General features: G+C 55.9%; 1 long non-coding RNA gene across 1 annotated transcript in view; it reads right to left on the minus strand.

Moving 5' to 3' along the window:
- Window positions 1–2,916: 2,916 nt before the first annotated feature.
- The window catches only part of LOC140465139 (uncharacterized), a 38,603-nt gene continuing 18,579 nt past the window's right edge, over window positions 2,917–22,940 (minus strand). Inside the window, exon 3 of the long non-coding RNA XR_011955111.1 lies at window positions 2,917–3,181. This is a non-coding gene — a long non-coding RNA (uncharacterized lncRNA). The remainder of the gene's footprint in view (window positions 3,182–22,940) is intronic.

Consider the following 22,940-nt stretch of genomic DNA (forward strand, 5'->3'; position numbering starts at 1 on the left):
CTGGAATACAGTGTCTGAGAGAGTGGGATAGGTTGGATTAATCCAGAGTTTAGTGTCTGGAATACAGTGTCAGAGAATGTGGGGTTGGCCGGGTTAATCCAGTGGTTAGGGTCTGGAATACAGTGTCTGAGAGAGTGGGATAGGCCGGATTAATCCAGGGGTTAGGGTCTGGAACTATGAGAAACAAAGCTCACACACTTCAATAATTGCAGTCCGAGACAAAATCTGAATCAGTAGTGTCCTTTATTTTACTCTTGCAAGAGGGTGTGATGTCCAGTGTCTACAAGGCAAGGGACATACACACCCCAAATTCAATTCATACACAATATTTATATAATTTGGTTTCTTTTGTTTTTCATTGCTCCTCCCCTGTTTACATCGTCCACTTCCCTAAGACCGACCCCCATTACCCCTGTTTATCTCTTGCCTTATCCGGCCTTGTCTGTGACAAAATGCTTATTTCTGGCCTCACAAGGCCATTTGACCTCATCCTGCTGTAGGTCATTGTTCGGCATATTCTTTCTTCACCATTATCTACTCCCTCCATCTGTACCTTCCCCTGATCCCTATGACCCTTTTAATTGGGGATTGTTCCTGTGTCTCTGTAAAAGTGGGAAACAGATGTTTATATCTCCTGTTTGTACAGGCGTATCTAGCTGAACTTCCTCCCCTCACAGCATCTTATCTATTCGCCTGTAATATCTACCATTGTTTTGCAGTCACGTTTCATTCTTGCATACAATTTTAGCTAATACAAAAACAATTATGTATTTACTCCACATCGTTTCCATTCTTGTTGACTCAGCTCTTGGCTAAAACAATTACACACTGGTGTGAGTTTTTTTTGCCTTGTACAAGTAAATGGAATTGCAGAAGTAACACTAGTTTTCCCACATCCCACAATTTCCCCATTTTCTTTAATTACCATTTGTTACCTTCTGCAATTTTTCTTTTAAGCATCGCCCCCGAAATTCACAAGCATCATTCCAGAGATTTCATCCATCTTGGTCTCACTCATCCCCTCATTATTTAGTCGATAAAGTTCCCCTGCCTGATTCCCTTTTAGGGGCATCTGTTTCATTAAGGCTGTCTCAATCAGTCTTTGGGTGAGTCCTCGTATACAGGGTATGATACAACAGCCAGTGGCTACCAACACCCCGGCTACTACTGTCAGGGAAGGAAGGATAGAAACCACCACCCCCCTTCCATTTTCCAAACCAGGATTCAAGCCATCCCGTGAGAGATGTGTCTACTCCCGAATTCTCAGCCTGTTCATCTGCTAAGGGAGTCAATCCCCTTAAGGCCCGAGTGATTGAACCATCAGGTGCAGTGTTATTAGGAATAAAGGTGCACCAGCTTCCTCCTAACATCACACACACACCCCCTTTTCCCGCTAGAATCATCTCAAGGGCCATTCTATTTTCCCATGCCATCCCACTTGTCACATCAAGCTGGTCTGATATTCCTTTAACCACATCTCTTGTATAATTTATAAATCACTGTTGATTATAGAAAATGTAATTTATCCAATCTATATTTTTATTAATTGTTACCCACCAGAAGAGAGCTGACTCAAAGCCTGCTGCAATCTGGTTACGAGCCTTGAATTCATCAGGTACCCCCCCGCCCCAGGGACTCCTACAGAATCGAGATAAATCCTGTCATCGAAAGAAGTGTCTAACAGTGATCTCTTAACCCTTCTCTTTTTCCCTACTAGCTTTTCCTTCTCAAATGCCAGGGTAAATGGAATTGCCAACTGTACAATTCCACATATCCCTCTCCAATCCAGAGGGAGGGTGGGTCTCTCTATTTTGCCTCCACAGTCCCACCACAGATCCACTCGGGGAACCTTCAGTGCTGAGTAGTTCCCTCCCTTCTCCGTTTCAGTAACATCCTTAATCTCTGTACATAATTTCAGCTCCCCCCAAGTCTCCAGACCGATTTGTACCTCGTCTACACACACACCACGTGTGATTTCTGACTGCGGCTGGAAACGTGGGGGGGGGGGTGGGGATTTTGAGTCTTTCTTCTCCAAGGGAGGGAACATCAGAGATAGGGAGGTACAGTTCCGATCATTCCATGCAGTCTCATCCTGATACAGGGCTATCATACATTCCATGCCCTTCCTGTCTCCCTTCCACCCGAGCGGAAAGGGAACCACCTGGGTCACTGTCCGACCAGAGGCACATACATAACAATTGGTCTTGTTCAGACTTTTTACAGGATACTTTACCCATTCAACCCCGTACCCAGTTTCTATTTCGATGGTCTGTTTTAAGTCCTTTTCCTGTGTAATTTCTACTACTTTAGGGTCATTGGGAGGGGTGACGCAGTAGTTCTGCCCGTTTTCCCTGTCCTACGCTAATTCAAAAACAACAGCCCAAGAAATCCCTCCCATTTGCTTTCATTTCTATCCCAAATGTTTCATTTAATTGTATCTCATAGGTGCCCCCCCTACCCCCCACCCCCAGAATTGCTCTGTGCCATGTGTTTTTTTTTATCATTAAGTATATTGGGTTACACTTTTTATCAGGACAATCGAGAGCTGGTCGGACGGGGGCCCGGTGTACTGTGACGAGACCATTATACCAAGTACCATCCCCAAGGCCATCCCCATAGGATTAAGATGTATCTCAGAGCTGTGGGACTGTCTCTGATTATCTACATCCCCACAATTTAAGCTGCATACATCAGCGTCTATTACTTGTGGATTATCAGACTCAGGGACTGTTAATAATACATATGAAAATGGTGTTTGACAAAATCCCAATACGAAGAGAGCTAGCATCATAACTCTAAGCATCTCCAGCATTCTAAACATGATGGGGAAGCACAAAACGACTTAATATACAATCTTACAGAAATAATCCCGCGCTCGTGTCACCATCAGTTACTCAAAGTCTCTTTAGCCTGAGTTTCAGTGGGTCTTGCGTTGATTTGACTGTCCAGACTTCTTCCTCAACTGCAGCTTCCACTGGCCCTTTGATCCGAGTGTAGTGAGTCCAGCCTTTCCCCCACCATCCTTATTAACGTTTCGGTCGTCAAAAGAGCCTGGTACGGCCCTTCCCAGTCCGGCTGTAATTTAGTCTCTGTCCATGATTTTACTGAGACCCAATCTCCCGGCCGGATGGGATGAACGGTGAATTCAAGGGGTGGAGTCTGTGCCAATAAACCCTGTTCCCTGAGGAAAGACAAAGAGGAGGACAAACCCAGTATATACTTCTTTAAGAACAAGTCTTTAGTTTCGGGAAGTGGCAATTCCCCATTTGTTCCCAGATAAGGTAATCCAAATAAGATTTCATAGGGGGATAGTCCCAAATCTTTCCTTGGGGCTGTTCGTACTCACAAGAGAGCTATAGGTAAACATTTGATCCAAGGGAGTCTGGTTTCTATTATCAATTTAGAGAGCTGTCGTTTGAGTGTTTGGTTCATTCTCTCAACCCTTCCTGATGATGGCGGGTGCCATTGAGTATGGAACTCCCAGGAAATTCCCAACCCTTTCATTACCCCCTGTGACACTTTAGAGGTAAAATAAGTTCCTTGGTCAGAATCTATATGGTTCACTAGCCCATATCGGGGAATTATGTTCTCTAATATTGTTTTAGACACCCCACTCGCAGTGGCAGTAGCTCGGGAGTATGCTTCAACCCAACCAGATCGATGATCTACTATAACCAACATATACTTTAGTCTCCCTACTCTGGGGAGTTCAGTATAATCTACTTGTATACTCTGGAAGGATCTCAATCCTGGGTCTCTTCCTCCTGGGGTCTGTTTTCTCAAGACTTTCTGATTTACCTTTCTGCATATTATACATCCCTCACATATTTGTTTAACAATTGTATATATTCCTTTACATCCATATTCCCTAAGAACTAAATCACACATTGCTTGTACTCCCCAATGCCTGCCTTGGTGTAGGACAGCCATAATCTCTCCCATCATCATTTTGTTTAACATTTCCCTTCCATCAGGTAACCTCCAATGCCCATCTGCTGTTTTTACAGCCCCTAAATCTCTCAATTATTTTCCTCTCTTTCAGTAAATATAGGAGCTTCCCTAGGACCTGGGACAGTAGGTATTAGGGAATGGATCACCACTTCTTGTGGGTTCAGGGCTGCTTCCTTAGCCACTTCATCGGCTAATCTATTTCCCCTAACTTCAGGTTCATTTCCTTTCTGATGACCATTTACATGCACTACTGCTATTTCTCGGGGGAGTAATAGGGACTCCAAGACTCGTTTAATCAACTCCTCGTGTACTAATTCTTTCCCCCGGGTATTGATCAGTCCTCTTTCCTGCCATATCTTTCCGAACGTGCCAACACCAAATACATATTTAGAGTCAGTGTATACTGTTCCCTCTTTATTTTCTAACGCCCTAAGGGCTCTTTCCAATGCATAGAGTTCGCAGGTCTGAGCTGACCACCCATTTGGCAACCTTCCTGCCTCCACCACACTACCTTCCATCCCGTCTACGACTGCATACCCATTATGTCTTTTCCCTTCAGTCACCCGGGATGATCTGTCTATAAATTGTGGGGCTCCTGCATGAAGTGGAACATCTCTCAGGTCCATGCGGACCTTAGTTTGGTATTCTATAATGTCAAGGCAGTCGTGCCCTGGATTCTAAGGAGATTCTCCTTCCCCTTTCCAAAGAAAGGCAGCTGGATTTAAAGAATTGTCCGTGACCAACACTAGATCATCCTTTTCTATTAATATTGCCTCATATTTCAGAATCCGCGAGTCTGCCAACCATCGCCCAGCTTTTTTGTTTAGGATCGTTCTCACTTGGTGTGGGGTACTTACTATTAGGGCTCCCCCAAATGTAAGCTTCCTGCTTTCCTCCACCAACAGTGCAGTGGCAGCCACAGCCTGCATACACTCAGGCCACCCCCGGGATACTGGATCCAATAGCTTCGAAAGATATGCTCCTGGTTGTCTCATTCCTCCCCACCTCTGGGTCAATACTCCCAGAGCCGCTCCCTTATCTACGGTAACAAAGAGGTGGAAAGGTTTATCTAGAGAAGGTAAGGCTGACTCGGGGGCATGGATCAGATCTCTTTTGAGTTCCTCAACTCGTTCTTTTTCCCGATCATCCCAACTTAGACATTTTGGTTCCCCCTCTAATAGTTTGAGATATAATTTCTTAGTCTTCTGTCCATAGGAATCAATCCACAATCTGCAATATCCCGTTAGACCCAAAAATGTACGTAACTCCCGTTAAGTCCTGGGCAGTGGCATTCCCACTATTCCCTCTATCTGTTCCGGGCTTATCTTTCGCTTTCCCTCACTAACTAAATGTCCCAAGTATTTCACTTCTCACTCCACATATTGTAGTTTGTTCTTAGATACCCTCAGTCCCTGCTGACCCAGGAAATTCAATAATTTGTTAGTGACTTCTACTACTCTTTGTCTTCTTTTTCCTGTTACTAAGAGGTCGTCTACATCCTGCAAAAAGGGTAGTCCCCTTGGGGCTGCTAAATTTCTCTAATATTTGTTCTAACAGCTATCTAAATAAACTCAGGGAGACCGTAAACTCCTGGGGGTGCACAGCCCACCGGTATTGCTGTTTCCGTCCTGTCTTGGGATCTTCCCACTCAAAGGTAAACAAATTCCTCCTTTCCTCCGCCAAGAGACAAGCCCAAAAGGCATCCTTTAAATCTATCACACTAAACCATTTGTGACTATTATCTTTCCACAATAATAGCATCCTGCCTGTGGAGACCTCCATCTCTGTCCCTGTCGCTCGAACCCTCCATCAAATGCTCCCCCTTGTCCTCTCCCTCTCCCCCTTGTCCTCTCCCTCTCCCTCTTGTCCTCTCCCTCTCCCTCTCGCCCTTGTCCTCTCCCTCTCCCTCTCCCCCTTGTCCTCTCCCTCTCCCTCTCCCCCTTGTCCTCTCCCTCTCCCCCTCGTCCTCTCCCTCTCCCCCTTGTCCTCTCCCTCTCCCTCTCCCCCTTGTCCTCTCCCTCTCCCCCTTGTCCTCTCCCTCTCCCCCTTGTCCTCTCCCTCTCCCTCTCCCCCTTGTCCTCTCCCTCTCCCTCTCCCCCTTGTCCTCTCCCTCTCCCTCTTGCCCTCTCCCTCTCCCTCTTGTCCTCTCCCTCTCCCTCTTGTCCTCTCCCTCTCCCTCTTGTCCTCTCCCTCTCCCCCTTGTCCTCTCCCTCTCCCCCTTGTCCTCTCCCTCTCCCTCTCCCCCTTGTCCTCTCCCTCTCCCTCTCCCTCTTGTCCTCTCCCTCTCCCTCTTGTCCTCTCCCTCTCCCTCTCCCTCTCCCCCTTGTCCTCTCCCTCTCCCTCTTGTCCTCTCCCTCTCCCCCTTGTCCTCTCCCTCTCCCTCTCCCCCTTGTCCTCTCCCTCTCCCCCTTGTCCTCTCCCTCTCCCGCTTGTCCTCTCCCTCTCCCCCTTGTCCTCTCCCTCTCCCTCTCCCCCCTTGTCCTCTCCCTCTCCCTCTCCCCTTTGTCCTCTCCCTCTCCCTCTTGCCCTCTCCCTCTCCCTCTTGTCCTCACCCTCTCCCTCTTGTCCTCTCCCCTCTCCCCCTTGTCCTCTCCCTCTCCCCCTTGTACTCTCCCTCTCCCCCCTTGTCCTCTCCCTCTCCCCCTTGTCCTCTCCCTCTCCCCCTTGTCCTCTCCCTCTCCCCCTTGTCCTCTCCCTCTCCCCCTTGTCCTCTCCCTCTCCCTCTTGTCCTCTCCCTCTCCCCCTTGTCCTCTCCATCTCCCCCTTGTCCTCTCCCTCTCCCCCTTGTCCTCTCCCTCTCCCCCTTGTCCTCTCCCTCTCCCCCTTGTCCTCCCACTCTCCCCCTTGTCCTCTCCCTCTCCCTCTCCCCCTTGTCCTCTCCCTCTCCCTCTCCCTCTTGTCCTCTCCCTCTCCCTCTTGCCCTCTCCCTCTCCCTCTTGTCCTCTCCCTCTCCCTCTTGCCCCTCTCCCTCTCCCTCTTGCCCTCTCCTCTCCCTCTTGCCCTCTCCCTCTCCCTCTTGCCCTCTCCCTCTCCCCCTTGTCCTCTCCCTCTCCCCCTTGTCCTCTCCCTCTCCCTCTCCCCCTTGTCCTCTCCCTCTCCCTCTCCGTCTTGTCCTCTCCCTCTCCCTCTTGCCCTCTCCCTCTCCCTCTTGTCCTCTCCCTCTCCCCCCTTGTCCTCTCCCTCTCACTCTCCCCCTTGTCCTCTCCCTCTCCCTCTCCCCCTTGTCCTCTCCCTCTCCCCCTTGTCCTCTCCCTCTCCCTCTCCCCCTTGTCCTCTCCCTCTCCCTCTCCCCCTTGTCCTCTCCCTCTCCCTCTCCCCCTTGTCCTCTCCCTCTCCCCCTTGCCCTCTTCCCTCTCCCTCTTGCCCTCTCCCTCTCCCTCTTGTCCTCTCCCTCTCCCCCTTGTCCTCTCCCTCTCCCCCTTGTCCTCTCCCTCTCCCCCTTGTCCTCTCCCTCTCCCCCTTGTCCTCTCCCTCTCCCCCTTGTCCTCTCCCTCTCCCCCTAGTCCTCTCCCTCTCCCCCTTGTCCTCTCCCTCTCCCCCTTGTCCTCTCCCTCTCCCCCTTGTGCTCTCCCTCTCCCCCTTGTCCTCTCCCTCTCCCTCTACCCCTTGTCCTCTCCCTCTCCCTCTCCCCCTTGTCCTCTCCCTCTCCCTCTCCCCCTTGTCCTCTCCCTCTCCCTCTTGTCCTCTCCCTCTCCCTCTTGTCCTCTCCCTCTCCCTCTTGTCCTCTCCCTCTCCCCCTTGTCCTCTCCATCTCCCCCTTGTCCTCTCCCTCTCCCCCTTGTCCTCTCCCTCTCCCCCTTGTCCTCTCCCTCTCCCTCTCCCCCTTGTCCTCTCCCTCTCCTCTCCCCCTTGTCCTCTCCCTCTCCCTCTTGCCCTCTCCCTCTCCCTCTTGCCCTCTCCCTCTCCCCCTTGTCCTCTCCCTCTCCCCCTTGTCCTCTCCCTCTCCCCCTTGTCCTCTCCCTCTCCCCCTTGTCCTCTCCCTCTCCGCCTTGTCCTCTCCCTCTCCCTCTCCCTCTCCCCCTTGTCCTCTCCCTCTCCCTCTCCCCCTTGTCCTCTCCCTCTCCCTCTTGCCCGCTCCCTCTCCCTCTTGTCCTCTCCCTCTCCCTCTTGTCCTCTCCCTCTCCCCCTTGTCCTCTCCCTCTCCCCCTTGTCCTCTCCCTCTCCCCCTTGTCCTCTCCCTCTCCCCCTTGTCCTCTCCCTCTCCCTCTCCCTCTTGTCCTCTCCCTCTCTCTCTCCCCCTTGTCCTCTCCCTCTCCCTCTCCCCCTTGTCCTCTCCCTCTCCCTCTTGCCCTCTCCCTCTCCCTCTTGCCCTCTCCTCTTCCTCTTGCCCTCTCCCTCTCCCTCTTGTTCCTCTCCCTCTCCCCCTTGTCCTCTCCCTCTCCCCCTTGTCCTCTCCCTCTCCCCCTTGTCCTCTCCCTCTCCCCCTTGTCCTCGTCCTCTCCCTCTCCCTCTTGTCCTCTCCCTCTCCCTCTTGTCCTCTCCCTCTCCCTCTTGTCCTCTCCCTCTCCCTCTTGTCCTCTCCCTCTCCCCCTTGTCCTCTCCCTCTCCCCCTTGTCCTCTCCCTCTCCCCCTTGTCCTCTCCCTCTCCCTCTCCCCCTTGTCCTCTCCCTCTCCCTCTCCCCCTTGTCCTCTCCCTCTCCCTCTCCCCCTTGTCCTCTCCCCCTCCCCCTTGTCCTCTCCCTCTCCCCCTTGTCCTTTCCCTCTCCCTCTCCCCCTTGTCCTCTCCCCCTTGTCCTCTCCCTCTCCCTCTCCCTCTCACCCTTGTCCTCTCCCTCTCCCCTCTCCCTCTCTCCCTTGTCCTCTCCCTCTCCCTCTCCCTCTCCCCCTTGTCCTTGTCCTCTCCCTCTCCCTCTCCCCCTTGTCCTCTCCCTCTCCCTCTCTCCCTTGTCCTCTCCCTCTCCCTCTCCCCCTTGTCCTCTCACTCTCCCCCTTGTCCTCTCCCCTTGTCCTCTCCCTCTCCCCTCTCCCTCTCCCTCTCCCCTGTCCTCTCCCTCTCCCTCTCCCCCTCTCCCTCTCCCCCTTGTCCTCTCCCTCTCCCCCTTGTCCTCTCCCTCTCCCTCTCCCCCTTGTCCTTGTCCTCTCCCTCTCCCTCTCCCCCTTGTCCTCTCCCTCTCCCTCTCCCCCTTGTCCTCTCCCTCTCCCCCTTGTCCTCTCCCTCTCCCTCTCCCCCTTGTCCTCTGCCTCTCCCCCTTGTCCTCTCCCTCTCCCTCTCCCCCTTGTCCTCTCCCTCTCCCTCTCCCCCTTGTCCTCTCCCTCTCCCCCTTGTCCTCTCCCTCTCCCCCTTGTCCTTTCCCTCTCCCTCTCCCCCTTGTCCTCTCCCCCTTGTCCTCTCCCTCTCCCTCTCCCTCTCCCCCTTGTCCTCTCCCTCTCCCCCTCTCCCTCTCCCCCTTGTCCTCTCCCTCTCCCTCTCCCTCTCCCCCCTTGTCCTTGTCCTCTCCCTCTCCCTCTCCCCCTTGTCCTCTCCCTCTCCCTCTCTCCCTTGTCCTCTCCCTCTCCCTCTCCCCCTTGTCCTCTCCCTCTCCCCCTTGTCCTCTCCCCCTTGTCCTCTCCCTCTCCCTCTCCCCCTCTCCCTCTCCCCCTTGTCCTCTCCCTCTCCCCCCTTGTCCTCTCCCTCTCCCTCTCCCCCTTGTCCTTGTTCTCTCCCTCTCCCTCTCCCCTTGTCCTCTCCCTCTCCCTCTCCCCCTTGTCCTCTCCCTCTCCCCCTTGTCCTCTCCCTCTCCCTCTCCCCCTTGTCCTCTCCCTCTCCCTCTCCCCCTTGTCCTCTCCCTCTCCCTCTCCCCCTTGTCCTCTCCCTCTCCCCCTTGTCCTCTCCCTCTCCCTCTCCCCCTTGTCCTCTCCCCCTTGTCCTCTCCCACTCCCTCTCCCTCTCCCCCTTGTCCTCTCCCTCTCCCCCTTGTCCTCTCCCTCTCCCTCTCCCTCTCCCCCTTGTCCTTGTCCTCTCCCTCTCCCTCTCCCCCTTGTCCTCTCCCTCTCCCTCTCCCCCTTGTCCTCTCCCTCTCCCCCTTGTCCTCTCCCTCTCCCCCTTGTCCTCACCCCCTTGTCCTCTTCCTCTCCCTCTCCCCCTTGTCCTCTCCCTCTCCCCCTTGTCCTCTCCCTCTCCCCCTTGTCCTCTCCCTCTCCCTCTCCCCCTTGTCCTTGTCCTCTCCCTCTCCCTCTCCCCTTGTCCTCTCCCTCTCCCCGTTGTCCTCTCTCCCTCTCCCTCTCCCCCTTGTCCTCTCCCTCTCCCTCTCCCCCTTGTCCTCTCCCTCTCCCTCTCCCCCTTGTCCTCTCCCTCTCCCTCTCCCCCTTGTCCTCTCCCTCTCCCCCTTGTCCTCTCCCTCTCCCTATCCCTCTCCCCCTTGTCCTCTCCCTCTCCCTCTCCCTCTCCCCCTTGTCCTCTCCCTCTCCCCCTTGTCCTCCCCCTTGTCCTCTCCCTCTCCCCCTTGTCCTCTCCCTCTCCCTCTCCCACTTGTCCTCTCCCTCTCCCCCTTGTCCTCTCCCTCTCCCTCTCCCCCTTGTCCTCTCCCCCTTGTCCTCTCCCTATCCCTCTCCCTCTCCCCCTTGTCCTCCCCCTTGTCCTCTCCCTCTCCCCCTTGTCCTCTCCCTCTCCCTCTCCCCCTTGTCCTCTCCCCTTGTCCTCTCCCACTCCCTCTCCCTCTCCCCCTTGTCCTCTCCCTCTCCCCCTTGTCCTCTCCCTCTCCCTCTCCCTCTCCCCCTTGTCCTTGTCCTCTCCCTCTCCCTCTCCCCCTTGTCCTCTCCCTCTCCCTCTCCCCCCTTGTCCTCTCCCTCTCCCCCTTGTCCTCTCCCTCTCCCCCTTGTCCTCACCCCCTTGTCCTCTTCCTCTCCCTCTCCCTCTCCCCCTTGTCCTCTCCCTCTCCCCCTTGTCCTCTCCCTCTCCCCCTTGTCCTCTCCCTCTCCCTCTCCCCCCTTGTCCTTGTCCCTCTCCCTCTCCCTCTCCCCCTTGTCCTCTCCCTCTCCCCCCTTGTCCTCTCCCTCTCCCTCTCCCCCTTGTCCTCTCCCTCTCCCCGTTGTCCTCTCCCTCTCCCTCTCCCCCTTGTCCTCTCCCTCTCCCTCTCCCCCTTGTCCTCTCCCTCTCCCTCTCCCCCTTGTCCTCTCCCTCTCCCTCTCCCCCTTGTCCTCTCCCTCTCCCCCTTGTCCTCTCCCTCTCCCTATCCCTCTCCCCCTTGTCCTCTCCCTCTCCCTCTCCCTCTCCCCCTTGTCCTCTCCCTCTCCCCCTTGTCCTCCCCCTTGTCCTCTCCCTCTCCCCCTTGTCCTCTCCCTCTCCCTCTCCCACTTGTCCTCTCCCTCTCCCCCTTGTCCCTCTCCCTCTCCCTCTTCCCCTTGTCCTCTCCCCCTTGTCCTCTCCCTCTCCCTCTCCCTCTCCCCCTTGTCCTCCCCCTTGTCCTCTCCCTCTCCCCCTTGTCCTCTCCCTCTCCCTCTCCCTCTCCCCCTTGTCCTTGTCCTCTCCCTCTCCCTCTCCCCCTTGTCCTCTCCCTCTCCCTCTCCCCCTTGTCCTCTCCCTCTCCCTCTACCCCTTGTCCTCTCCCTCTCCCCCTTGTCCTCTCCCCCTTGTCCTCTCCCTCTCCCTCTCCCCCTTGTCCTCTCCCTCTCCCTCTCCCCCTTGTCCTCTTCCCTCTCCCCCTTGTCCTCTCCCTCTCCCTCTCCCCCTTGTCCTTGTCCTTGTCCTCTCCCTCTCCCTCTCCCCCTTGTCCTCTCCCTCTCCCCCTTGTCCTCTCCCTCTCCCTCTCCCCCTTGTCCTCTCCCTCTCCCCCTTGTCCTCTCCCTCTCCTTCTCCCCCTTGTCCTCTCCCTCTCCCTCTCCCCCTTGTCCTCTCCCTCTCCCTCTCCCCCTTGTCCTCTCCCTCTCCCTCTCCCCCTTGTCCTCTCCCTCCTCCTCTCCCCCTTGTCCTCTCCCTCTCCCTCTCCCCCTTGTCCCTCTCCCTCTCCCCCTTGTCCTCTCCCTCTCCCCCTTGTCCTCTCCCTATCCCTCTCCCCCTTGTCCTCTCCCTCTCCCTCTCCCCCTTGTCCTCTCCCTCTCCCCCTTGTCCTCCCCCTTGTCCTCTCCCCTCTCCCCCTTGTCCTCTCCCTCTCCCCCTTGTCCTCTCCCCCTTGTCCTCTTCCCTCTCCCTCTCCCCCTTGTCCTCTCCCTCTCCCTCTCCCTCTCCCCCTTGTCCTCTCCCTCTCCCCCTTGTCCTCTCCCTCTCCCTCTCCCCCTTGTCCTTGTCCTCTCCATCTCCCTCTCCCCCTTGTCCTCTCCCTCTCCCCCTTGTCCTCTCCCTCTCCCTCTCCCCCTTGTCCTCTCCCTCTCCCTCTCCCCCTTGTCCTCTCCCCCTTGTCCTCTCCCTCTCCCTCTCCCCCTTGTCCTCTCCCCCTTGTCCTCTCCCTCTCCCTCTCCCTCTCCCTCTCCCCCTTGTCCTCTCCCTCTCCCCCTCTCCCTCTCCCCCTTGTCCTCTCCCTCTCCCTCTCCCTCTCCCCCTTGTCCTTGTCCTCTCCCTCTCCCCCTTGTCCTCTCCCTCTCCCTCTCCCTCTCCCCCTTGTCCTTGTCCTCTCCCTCTCCCTCTCCCCCTTGTCCTCTCCCTCTCCCTCTCCCCCTTGTCCTCTCCCCCTTGTCCTCTCCCTCTCCCTCTCCCTCTCCCCCTTGTCCTCTCCCTCTCCCTCTCCCCCTTGTCCTCTCCCTCTCCCCCTTGTCCTCTCCCTCTCCCTCTCCCCCTTGTCCTTGTCCTCTCCCTCTCCATCTCCCCCTTGTCCTCTCCCTCTCCCCCTTATCCTCTCCCTCTCCCTCTCCCCCTTGTCCTCTCCCTCACCCCCTTGTCCTCTCCCTCTCCCTCTCCCCCTTGTCCTCTCCCTCTCCCTCTCCCCCTTTTCCTCTCCCTCACCCTCTCCCCCTTGTCCTCTCCCTCTCCCCCTTGTCCTCTCCCTCTCCCCCTTGTCCTCTCCCTCTCCCTCTCCCCCTTGTCCTCTCCCTCTCCCCCTTGTCCTCTCCCTCTCCCTCTCCCCCTTGTCCTCTCCCTCTCCCTCTCCCCCTTGTCCTCTCCCTCTCCCCCTTGTCCTCTCCCTCTCCCCCTTGTCCTCTCCCTCTCCCTCTCCCCCTTGTCCTCTCCCTCTCCCTCTCCCCCTTGTCCTCTCCCTCTCCCCCTTGTCCTCTCCCTCTCCCTATCCCTCTCCCCCTTGTCCTCTCCCTCTACCTCTCCCCCTTGTCCTCTCCCTCTCCCCCTGGTCCTCCCCCTTGTCCTCTCCCTCTCCCCCTTGTCCTCTCCCTCTACCTCTCCCCCTTGTCCTCTCCCTCTCCCTCTCCCCCTTGTCCTCTCCCTCTCCCTCTCCCCCTTGTCCTCTCCCTCTCCCTCTCCCTCTCCCCCTTGTCCTCCCCCTTGTCCTCTCCCTCTCCCCCTTGTCCTCTCCCTCTCCCTCTCCCCCTTGTCCTCTCCCTCTCCCTCTCCCCCTTGTCCTCTCCCTCTCCCTCTCCCCCTTGTCCTCTCCCTCTCCCTCTCCCCCTTGTCCTCTCCCTCTTCCCCTTGTCCTCTCTCCCTTGTCCTCTCCCTCTCCCTCTCCCTCTCCCCCTTGTCCTCTCCCTCTCCCTCTCCCCCTCTCCCTCTCCCCCTTGTCCTCTCCCTCTCCCCCTTGTCCTCACCCTCTCCCTCTCCCCCTTGTCCTTGTCCTCTCCCTCTCCCTCTGCCCCTTGTCCTCTCCCTCTCCCCCTTGTCCTCTCCCTCTCCCTCTCCCCCTTGTCCTCTCCCTCTCCCCCTTGTCCTCTCCCTCTCCCTCTCCCCCTTGTCCTCTCCCTCTCCCTCTCCCCCTTGTCCTCTCCCTCTCCCCCTTGTCCTCTCCCTCTCCCTCTCCCCCTTGTCCTCTCCCTCTCCCTCTCCCCCTTGTCCTCTCCCTCTCCCTCTCCCCCTTGTCCTCTCCCTCTCCCCCTTGTCCTCTCCCTCTCCCTCTCCCTCTCCCCCTTGTCCTCTCCCTCTCCCCCTTGTCCTCCCCCTTGTCCTCTCCCTCTTCCCCTTGTCCTCTCCCTCTCCCCGTCTCCCTCTCCCCCTTGTCCTCTCCCTCTCCCTCTCCCCCTCTCCCTCTCCCCCTTGTCCTCTCCCTCTCCCTCTCCCCATTGTCCTCTCCCTCTCCCGCTCCCCCTTGTCCTCTCCCTCTCCCCCTTGTCCTCTCCCTCTCCCTCTCCCCCTTGTCCTCTCCCGCTCCCGCTCCCCCTTGTCCTCTCCCTCTCCCTCTCCCCCTTGTCCTCTCCCTCTCCCTCTCCCCCTTGTCCTCTCCCTCTCCCTCTCCCCCTTATCCTCTCCCTCTCCCCCTTGTCCTCTCCCTCTCCCCCTTGTCCTCTCCCTCTCCCTATCCCTCTCCCCCTTGTTCTCTCCCTCTCCCTCTCCCCCTTGTCCTCTCCCTCTCCCCCTTGACCTCCCCCTTGTCCTCTCCCTCTCCCCCTTGTCCTCTCCCTCTCCCCCTCTCCCTCTCCCCCTTGTCCTCTCCCTCTCCCTCTCCCCCTTGTCCTCTCCATCTCCCTCTCCCCCTTGTCCTTGTCCTCTCCCTCTCCCTCTCCCCCTTGTCCTTGTCCTCTCCCTCTCCCTCTCCCCCTTGTCCTCTCCCTCTCCCTCTCCCCCTTGTCCTCTCCCTCTCCCCCTTGTCCTCTCCCCCTTGTCCTCTCCCTCTCCCTCTCCCTCTCCCCCTTGTCCTCTCCCTCTCCCCCTCTCCCTCTCCCCCTTGTCCTCTCCCCCTTGTCCTCTCCCTCTCCCTCTCCCCCTTGTCCTTGTCCTCTCCCTCACACTCTCCCCGTTGTCCTCTCCCTCTCCCTCTCCCCCTTGTCCTCTCCCTCTCCCTCTCCCCCTTGTCCTCTCCCTCTCCCCCTTGTCCTCTCCCTCTCCCTCTCCCCCTTGTCCTCTCCCTCTCACTCTCCCCCTTGTCCTCACCCTCTCCCTCTCCCCCTTGTCCTCTCCCTCTCCCCCTTGTCCTCTCCCTCTCCCTCTCCCCCTTGTCCTCTCCCTCTCCCCCTTGTCCTCTCCCTCTCCCCCTTGTCCTCTCCCTCTCCCTATCCCTCTCCCCCTTGTCCTCTCCCTCTCCCTCTCCCCCTTGTCCTCTCCCTCTCCCCCTTGTCCTCCCCCTTGTCCTCTCCCTCTCCCCCTTGTCCTCTCCCTCTCCCCCTCTCCCTCTCCCCCTTGTCCTCTCCCTCTCCCTCTCCCCCTCTCCCTCTCCCCCTTGTCCTCTCCCTCTCCCTCTCCCCCTTGTCCTTGTCCTCTCCCTCTCCCTATCCCCCTTGTCCTCTCCCTCTCCCTCTCCCCCTTGTCCTCTCCCTCTCCCTCTCCCCCTTGTCCTCTCCCTCTCCCTCTCCCCCTTGTCCTCTCCCTCTCCCCCTTGTCCTCTCCCTCTCCCTATCCCTCTCCCCCTTGTCCTCTCCCTCTCCCTCTCCCCCTTGTCCTCTCCCTCTCCCCCTTGTCCTCCCCCTTGTCCTCTCCCTCTCCCCCTTGTCCTCTCCCTCTCCCCCTCTCCCTCTCCCCCTTGTCCTCTCCCTCTCCCTCTCCCCCTCTCCCTCTCCCCCTTGTCCTCTCCCTCTCCCTCTCCCCCTTGTCCTCTCCCTCTCCCTCTCCCCCTTGTCCTCTCCCTCTCCCTCTCCCTCTCCCCCTTGTCCTCTCCCTCTCCCTCTCCCCCTTGTCCTCTCCCTCTCCCCCTCTCCCTCTCCCCCTTGTCCTCTCCCTCTCCCTCTCCCCCTTGTCCTTGTCCTCTCCCTCTCCCTCTCCCCCTTGTCCTCTCCCTCTCCCTCTCCCCCTTGTCCTCTCCCTCTCCCCCTTGTCCTCTCCCTCTCCCTCTCCCCCTTGTCCTCTCCCTCTCTCTCTCCCCCTTGTCCTCTCCCTCTCCCTCTCCCCCTTGTCCTCTCCCTCTCCCTCTCCCTCTCCCTCTCCCTCTCCCTCTCCCCCTTGTCCTCTCCCTCTCCCTCTCCCCCTTGTCCTCTCCCTCTCCCCCTTGTCCTCTCCCTCTCCCTCTCCCCCTTGTCCTCTCTTTCTCCCTCTCCCCCTTGTCCTCTCCCTCTCCCCCTTGTCCTCTCCCTCTCCCTCTCCCCCTTGTCCTCTCCCTCTCCCTCTCCCTCTCCCCCTTGTCCCCTCCCTCTCCCTCTCCCCCTTGTCCTCTCCCTCTCCCTCTCCCCCTTGTCCTCTCCCTCTCCCTCTCCCCCTTGTCCTCTCCCTCTCCCTCTCCCTCTCCCTCTCCCCCTTGTCCTCTCCCTCTCCCTCTTGTCCTCACCCTCTCCCTCTTGTCCTCTCCCTCTCCCCCTTGTCCTCTCCCTCTCCCCCTTGTCCTCTCCCTCTCCCCCTTGTCCTCTCCCTCTCCCTCTCCCCCTTGTCCTCTCCCTCTCCCCCTTGTCCTCTCCCTCTCCCCCTTGTCCTCTCCCTCTCCCCCTTGTCCTCTCCCTCTCCCTCTCCCCCTTGTCCTCTCCCCCTTTTCCTCTCCCTCTCCCTCTCCCCCTTGTCCTCTCCCTCTCCCTCTCCCCCTCTCCCTCTCCCCCTTGTCCTCTCCCTCTACCTCTCCCCCTCTCCCTCTCCCCCTTGTCCTCTCCCTCTCCCTCTCCCCCTCTCCCTCTCCCCCTTGTCCTCTCCCTCTCCCCTTGTCCTCTCCCCCTTGTCCTCTCCCCCTTGTCCTCTCCCTCTCCCCCTTGTCCTCTCCCTCTCCCTCTCCCCCTCTCCCTCTCCCCCTTGTCCTCTCCCTCTCCCCCTTGTCGTTTTCCTCTCCCTCTCCCTCTCCCCCTTGTCCTCTCCCTCTCCCTCTCCCTCTCCCCCTTGTCCTCTCCCTCTCCCCCTTGTCCTCTCCCTCTCCCCCTTGTCCTCTCCCTCTCCCTCTCCCCCTTGTCCTCTCCCTCTCCCCCTTGTCCTCTCCCTCTCCCTCTTGTCCTCTCCCTCTCCCTCTTGTCCTCTCCCTCTCCCTCTTGTCCTCTCCCTCTCCCCCTTGTCCTCTCCCTCTCCCCCTTGTCCTCTCCCTCTCCCTCTCCCCCTTGTCCTCTCCCTCTCCCCCTTGTCCTCTCCCTCTCCCCCTTGTCCTCTCCCTCTCCCTCTCCCCCTTGTCCTCTCCCCCTTGTCCTCTCCCTCTCCCTCTCCCCCTTGTCCTCTCCCTCTCCCTCTCCCCCTCTCCCTCTCCCCCTTGTCCTCTCCCTCTACCTCTCCCTCTCCCCCTTGTCCTCTCCCTCTCCCTCTCCCCCTCTCCCTCTCCCCCTTGTCCTCTCCCTCTCCCCCTTGTCCTCTCCCTCTCCCTCTCCCCCTCTCCCTCTCCCCCTTGTCCTCTCCCTCTCCCCCTTGTCCTCTCCCTCTCCCTCTCCCCCTTGTCCTTGTCCTCTCCCTCTCCCTCTCCCCCTTGTCCTCTCCCTCTCCCTCTCCCCCTTGTCCTCTCCCTCTCCCCCTTGTCCTCTCCCTCTCCCCCTTGTCCTCTCCCTCTCCTCTCCCCCTTGTACTCTCCCTCTCCCCCTTGTCCTCTCCCTCTCCCTCTCCCCTTGTCCTCTCCCTATCCCTCTCCCCCTTGTCCTCTCCCTCTCCCTCTCCCTCTCCCCCTTGTCCTCTCCCTCTCCCTCTCCCCCTTGTCCTCTCCCTCTCCCTCTCACCCTTGTCCTCTCCCTCTCCCTCTCCCCCTTGTCCTCTCCCTCTCCCTCTCCCCCTTGTCCTCTCCCCTCTCCCTCTCACCCTTGTCCTCTCCCTCTCCCTCTCACCCTTGTCCCCCCCCTCTCCCTCTCCCCTTGTCCTCTCCTCTCCCTCTCCCCCCTTGTCCTCTCCGTCTCCCGCTCCCCCTCTCCCTCTCCCCCTTGTCCTCTCCCTCTCCTCTCCCCTTGTCCTCTCCCTCTCCCTCTCCCCCTTGTCCTCTCCCTCTCCCTCTCCCTCTCCCCCTTGTCCTCTCCCCCTTGTCCTCTCCCTCTCACCCTTGTCCTCTCCCCCTTGTCCTCTCCCTCTCCCCCTTGTCCTCTCCCTCTCCCTCTCCCCCTTGTCCTCTCCCCCTTGTCCTCTCCCTCTCCCTCTCCCCCTTGTCCTCTCCCTCTCCCTCTCCCCCTTGTCCTCCCCCTTGTCCTCTCCCTCTCCCCCTTGTCCTCTCCCTCTCCCTCTCCCTCTCCCCCTTGTCCTTGTCCTCTCCCTCTCCCTCTCCCCCTTGTCCTCTCCCTCTCCCCCTTGTCCTCTCCCTCTCCCCCTTGTCCTCTCCCTCTCCCTCTCCCCTTGTCCTCTCCCCCTTGTCCTCTCCCTCTCCCTCTCCCCCTTGTCCTCTCCCTCTCCCTCTCCCCCTTGTCCTCTCCCTCTCCCTCTCCCCCTTGTCCTCTCCCTCTCCCTCTCCCCCTCTCCCTCTCCCCCTTGTCCTCTCCCCCTATCCCTCTCCCCCTTGTCCTCTCCCTCTCCCTCTCCCTCTCCCCCCTTGTCCTCTCCCTCTCCCTCTCCCCCTTGTCCTCTCCCTCTCCCTCTCCCCCTCTCCCTCTCCCCCTTGTCCTCTCCCCCTCTCCCTCTCCCCCTTGTCCTCTCCCTATCCCTCTCCCCCTTGTCCTCTCCCTCTCCCTCTGCCCCTTGTCCTCTCCCTCTCCCTCTCCCCCTTGTCCTCTCCCTCTCCCTCTCCCCCTTGTCCTCTCCCTCTCCCTCTCCCCCTTGTCCTCTCCCCCTTGTCCTCTCCCTCTCCCTCTCCCCCTTGTCTCCCCCCTTGTCCTCCCCCTTGTCCTCTCCCTCTCCCCCTTGTCCTCCCCCTTGTCCTCTCCCTCTCCCCCTTGTCCTCTCCCTCTCCATCTCCCTCTCCCCCTTGTCCTTGTCCTCTCCCTCTCCCTCTCCCCCTTGTCCTCTCCCTCTCCCTCTCCCCCTTGTCCTCTCCCTCTCCCTCTCCCCCTTGTCCTCTCCCTCTCCCCCTTGTCCTCTCCCTCTCCCTCTCCCTCTCCCCCTTGTCCTCTCCCCCTTGTCCTCTCCCTCTCCCTCTCCCCCTTGTCCTCTCCCTCTCCCTCTCCCCCTTGTCCTCTCCCTCTCCCTCTCCCCCCTCTCCCTCTCCCTCTCCCCCTCTCCCTCTCCCCCTTGTCCTCTCCCTCTCCCTCTCCCCCTTGTCCTCTCCCTCTCCCTCTGCCCCTTGTCCTCTCCTCTCCTCTCCCTCTCCCTCTCTGTCCTACATGCTGCACCCACCCTCCAGTTGCTCACTATTGGTCCCATTCTTTTCTGAACTACCTCACCAACCGTAGCTCCCATCATTTTCACCTTCTGTTTCTGTCTCTCATCCTCTCTCTTTACAAACACTTTCTGTGCCTCTCTTAATAATTCATCTCATGCTTTTTCACTCTACCCTTCTATCTTCTGTATCTTTCTCTGTATGTCTGGCCATGCCTTTGTCACAAAATGTACTTTCAAAAGACCCTGTGCCACTGGGTCCTCAGGGTTCATTCCAGAATATTTCCGCATTGAGTCTCATAATCTTTTCAAGAAAGCTGAGGGAGTCTCATCTTTCTCCTGTCTAACTTCAAAGGCTTTAGTCAAATTCTGCGACTTTGGAACTGCCTCTCTTATTCCTTTTAGAATCAGGTCTTTCAATTCCTCATTGTTTCTCTATGATCCGGGTTTTGGTTTTCCCACTGGGGGTCTCTGAGGGGAAACTTCACCTCTCCCTGTCCAGCATCCCCATCCCCAGTGGGATATTCCCTGTCCCATATTTTAATGGATGCTCCTCGAATAAGTCCCCTTTCTTTCCCAGTAAATAGGATATTCAAAATAGACATTAACTCAGTCCATGTGTACAGACTGGGCCCCAAGAATTGATCAATTTGTTCAGACAACCCTACCGGATCCTCAACCAGGACCTTCATCTCCTTTTTAAATGTTCTGACCTCCCCACTGGTGAGGGGGGCACTTACAAACCCAATCTCTTTGTCCCCTACTGGTACCTCCCGAAGGGGATAACTCTTTACGTTCTTCCCCTTTTTTTGTTTTCCTCCCCTAGGGCTTTCGTTTAGATACTCCGGAGGTCTCCTCAACATCTACTTTATCTTCCTTTTCTTTCGATGAGGATTGAGGGTCTGGGACAAAAACATCCCCATCCACCGCCCCTTCTTCCTCCTCTTGTGGGTCATCCGTTCCCTGTCCCCGTCTATCTGTCTCTCCTCCTCCTCCTCCATTTCCACCTAATCTGATTTTATGGTACGGGGGGGGGGAGCGGGGGGAAGCAGCCAAGAGGATCCCAGAGACTGGGTGGGGCAGAGGGGGAATCCTTTGTCTTTACTACCATCATTCCCAAACTGCCCTTCCAACAAGACGCATAGTCCGCCTCCTCTTGACTAAAAGGTTGTTTTTTCATTCACATACAAATCTAAATACTGATATGCCCAATCCTCGTCCGAACCATACTTTGGTCAGAAGACAGCCGGACGAAGGATTGGTTCTTTGGTCCGTAATAAACAACAATATTTCATCATTTTCTTTTATCTTTTTCCCTTGTACAAGTCTTACTTGTCCATTCCCGCAACATCCTCCCCAACGGACTTTCTGGAGGAATGTTAGCAGGGACTTTTTCTTCCTTTACTTTGTCACAGTTTGACTTACTCTGCCTACCCTCCATTTCTCAGGACCCTCGCCAGTCCCTCAGCGATTAAATACCCCTTTTCTCAGCCACCAAGGCAATACTTAAAAGTCAGGTTTCTTACCTTGGTCTGTGCACAGAGTTGCCTTGCCCCTTTCTGCTGTATTTTCTATCGACCTCCGGTCACTGTCTGATTCAGATGTCTCTCTTGTGGGATTCATACCAGTCACCCAAGGGAGCGGACCAAACTGGGACACGAGACCGCTCCTCAATCGGGAACGGGACATGTCTTCCCAGTGTCCAGGGCCAGCCACTCCCCCCAGCAATGGAAGAATATCCCGGATGAACCCCCAGTTTTGAGAAACAAAGCTCATGCACTTCAATAATTTCAGTCAGAGACAAGATCTGAAGCAATCAGTATTGTTTATGATACACTTGCAAGCGTGGTGCCTGCCGTAAGGCACCCAGAGTTTAGCAAGTCCATATCTTATATAGGATTCACTCCTCCCAACCTGGTGCCCATTACTGTTGTTTATCTCTTGCCGTATCCAGCCTTGTACATAACAAAGTAGAAGTCTTGCTTGGCTATTTCACCACATCCTGCTGCGGCCCATTGTTAGGTATATCCTCCTTCACTGCCATCTGTTTCCCTTGTAACATTCCCTCCCATTCCTCATCCATATTGAGCTCTATGACCCTATAATTGGGGTTTGTTTTTGTTTTTACAGAAGTGGGAAACAGATGCTTCGAACTACTGTTTGTACAGGCATATCTGGCTTAACCTCCACCCTCACAGCACCTTATCTATTTGTCTATAACATCTACCATTGTTTACAGGCATGTTTCATTCTTGTATGCACATCTGAGATAATACAAAAACAATTATATATTTCCTTCACATAGTTTTCATTCTTGTTAACTCAGCTCTTGGTTGAAACAATTCTCCACTGGTGTGAGTGTATTTACCTTGCTCAAGTAATTATGATTGCAGAAGTAACAATACTTTACCTAAATCCCACTGTGTACTCCTTGATTGACGGTCTCACTAGAGTCCACAAGACAGTGGAAAAGTTATACATTGCTGAGGCATGTTAGCGCAGGATTTTAAAAAAAATTTGAACAGCAGACACTATTGTGCTATGCTTGGTGTGAGTTCAAACCATTATTGATATTCCCCTGAAAGCTGGTTTTAAATTATAGAATATTGCTGCATCAATGCAGGCCAAAATCCATCTTGTCCAGAATGTGTAATATTTTTAAAAAATAGATAATATGAAACAAGAAAAATGATTTTGGTGATGTGAAGAGATTTGTGTGTGGAACAAAAGTGTGTGCATTTGAAAAAGGAGCAGGTGACAACTTGTGTTGACAGGTGCTGAAACAAAGTGACAATTCACTGCATTCCCTCGAACCTTAATAACTTTGGGAAAGTTTATTGTCCTGACATTGTATCCCAATTCTTGGGAGAAGCTGCGATGAACCATGCATCGTTGAATGAGACTGAACAAAGATCACATAGTTATAACTGAGGACTGAATTTTAAATGTTGTGAGCAGAAAATAATTGCACCAGTATATTAACTGCACCAAGTCTGGTGAATTAATCAGTCTGGATTCGGCTTCCTCTGTCTGTCTCCCCAATAACTACTGCAGTCCTTCTGCTGAAAGAAGCAAGACCTTGCAGTTTGATTGTTTGCTGACTACACATTGGAGGATTGAGGTTAGACTTGGCAAGGGTCCAAATTAAAGCTACTATCTGTAATCAGAGACAGTGGGATTGCATTTGAAACAAAAATGTGGACTTTCTTTAGTGTCACAAAACTCGTCCATTTTTATCTGAAAGCTGTTCCTTGGCTCAAGGAGACTCTGTCCTTGATTTTTTGTTGGAGGAGGAGGGGGGGGGGGTGCAGGTTCCGATCAGTCTGGTGTGGTACAGAGATAAAAAGGATTTGAAGAGGCCTTTTGTTTACATGTAAACAGATGAGCCTTCAGGCCAAAGTGATCGTGCTTGACAACTCACCGACATAATCAAAGGGCAGTGGTCAGCTCTTTAGCTGAGCTAAGCTGAACAGGTTTGCAAAGTTCAACAGGGAGTTGTGTAGAAACTCTCTTTTCTGCCCTCCAACTTCAACTTGAAGCATTGATACTGATGTTTAACATTGGAACTGATGTACTCGGAACAGCATAATTACGTCGAGCTGGATAGGTGGGGTTCTGTAGGGGTTCTTTGTTCTTTGTGTAATTTTGTGAGTAATGATTGTGCCTGTTTAAAATCTAGTCAGCAACCGAGCTATTTTATTCCAGGTAATTTTCACTGTACACTTATCGAAACAAACTGCAATGTTATGCTCTGGGCTGCCTGCTTAAGAATGTTGTGAGTGGTCTAATAGTCCACATTAGTCATTTCAATGTTAATGTAGTTGTAGTTCCTTATGTTTTAAACAACTTTATAATAGTCTGAGCTTAACAGTTCCAGTAAAAAATATCAAAAGGAATCAATATTTATTGGATTATGTTAGTT

This window comes from Chiloscyllium punctatum, chromosome 41, assembly GCF_047496795.1.
Source record: "Chiloscyllium punctatum isolate Juve2018m chromosome 41, sChiPun1.3, whole genome shotgun sequence".
In the NCBI taxonomy this organism is placed as follows: Eukaryota; Metazoa; Chordata; class Chondrichthyes; order Orectolobiformes; family Hemiscylliidae; genus Chiloscyllium; species Chiloscyllium punctatum.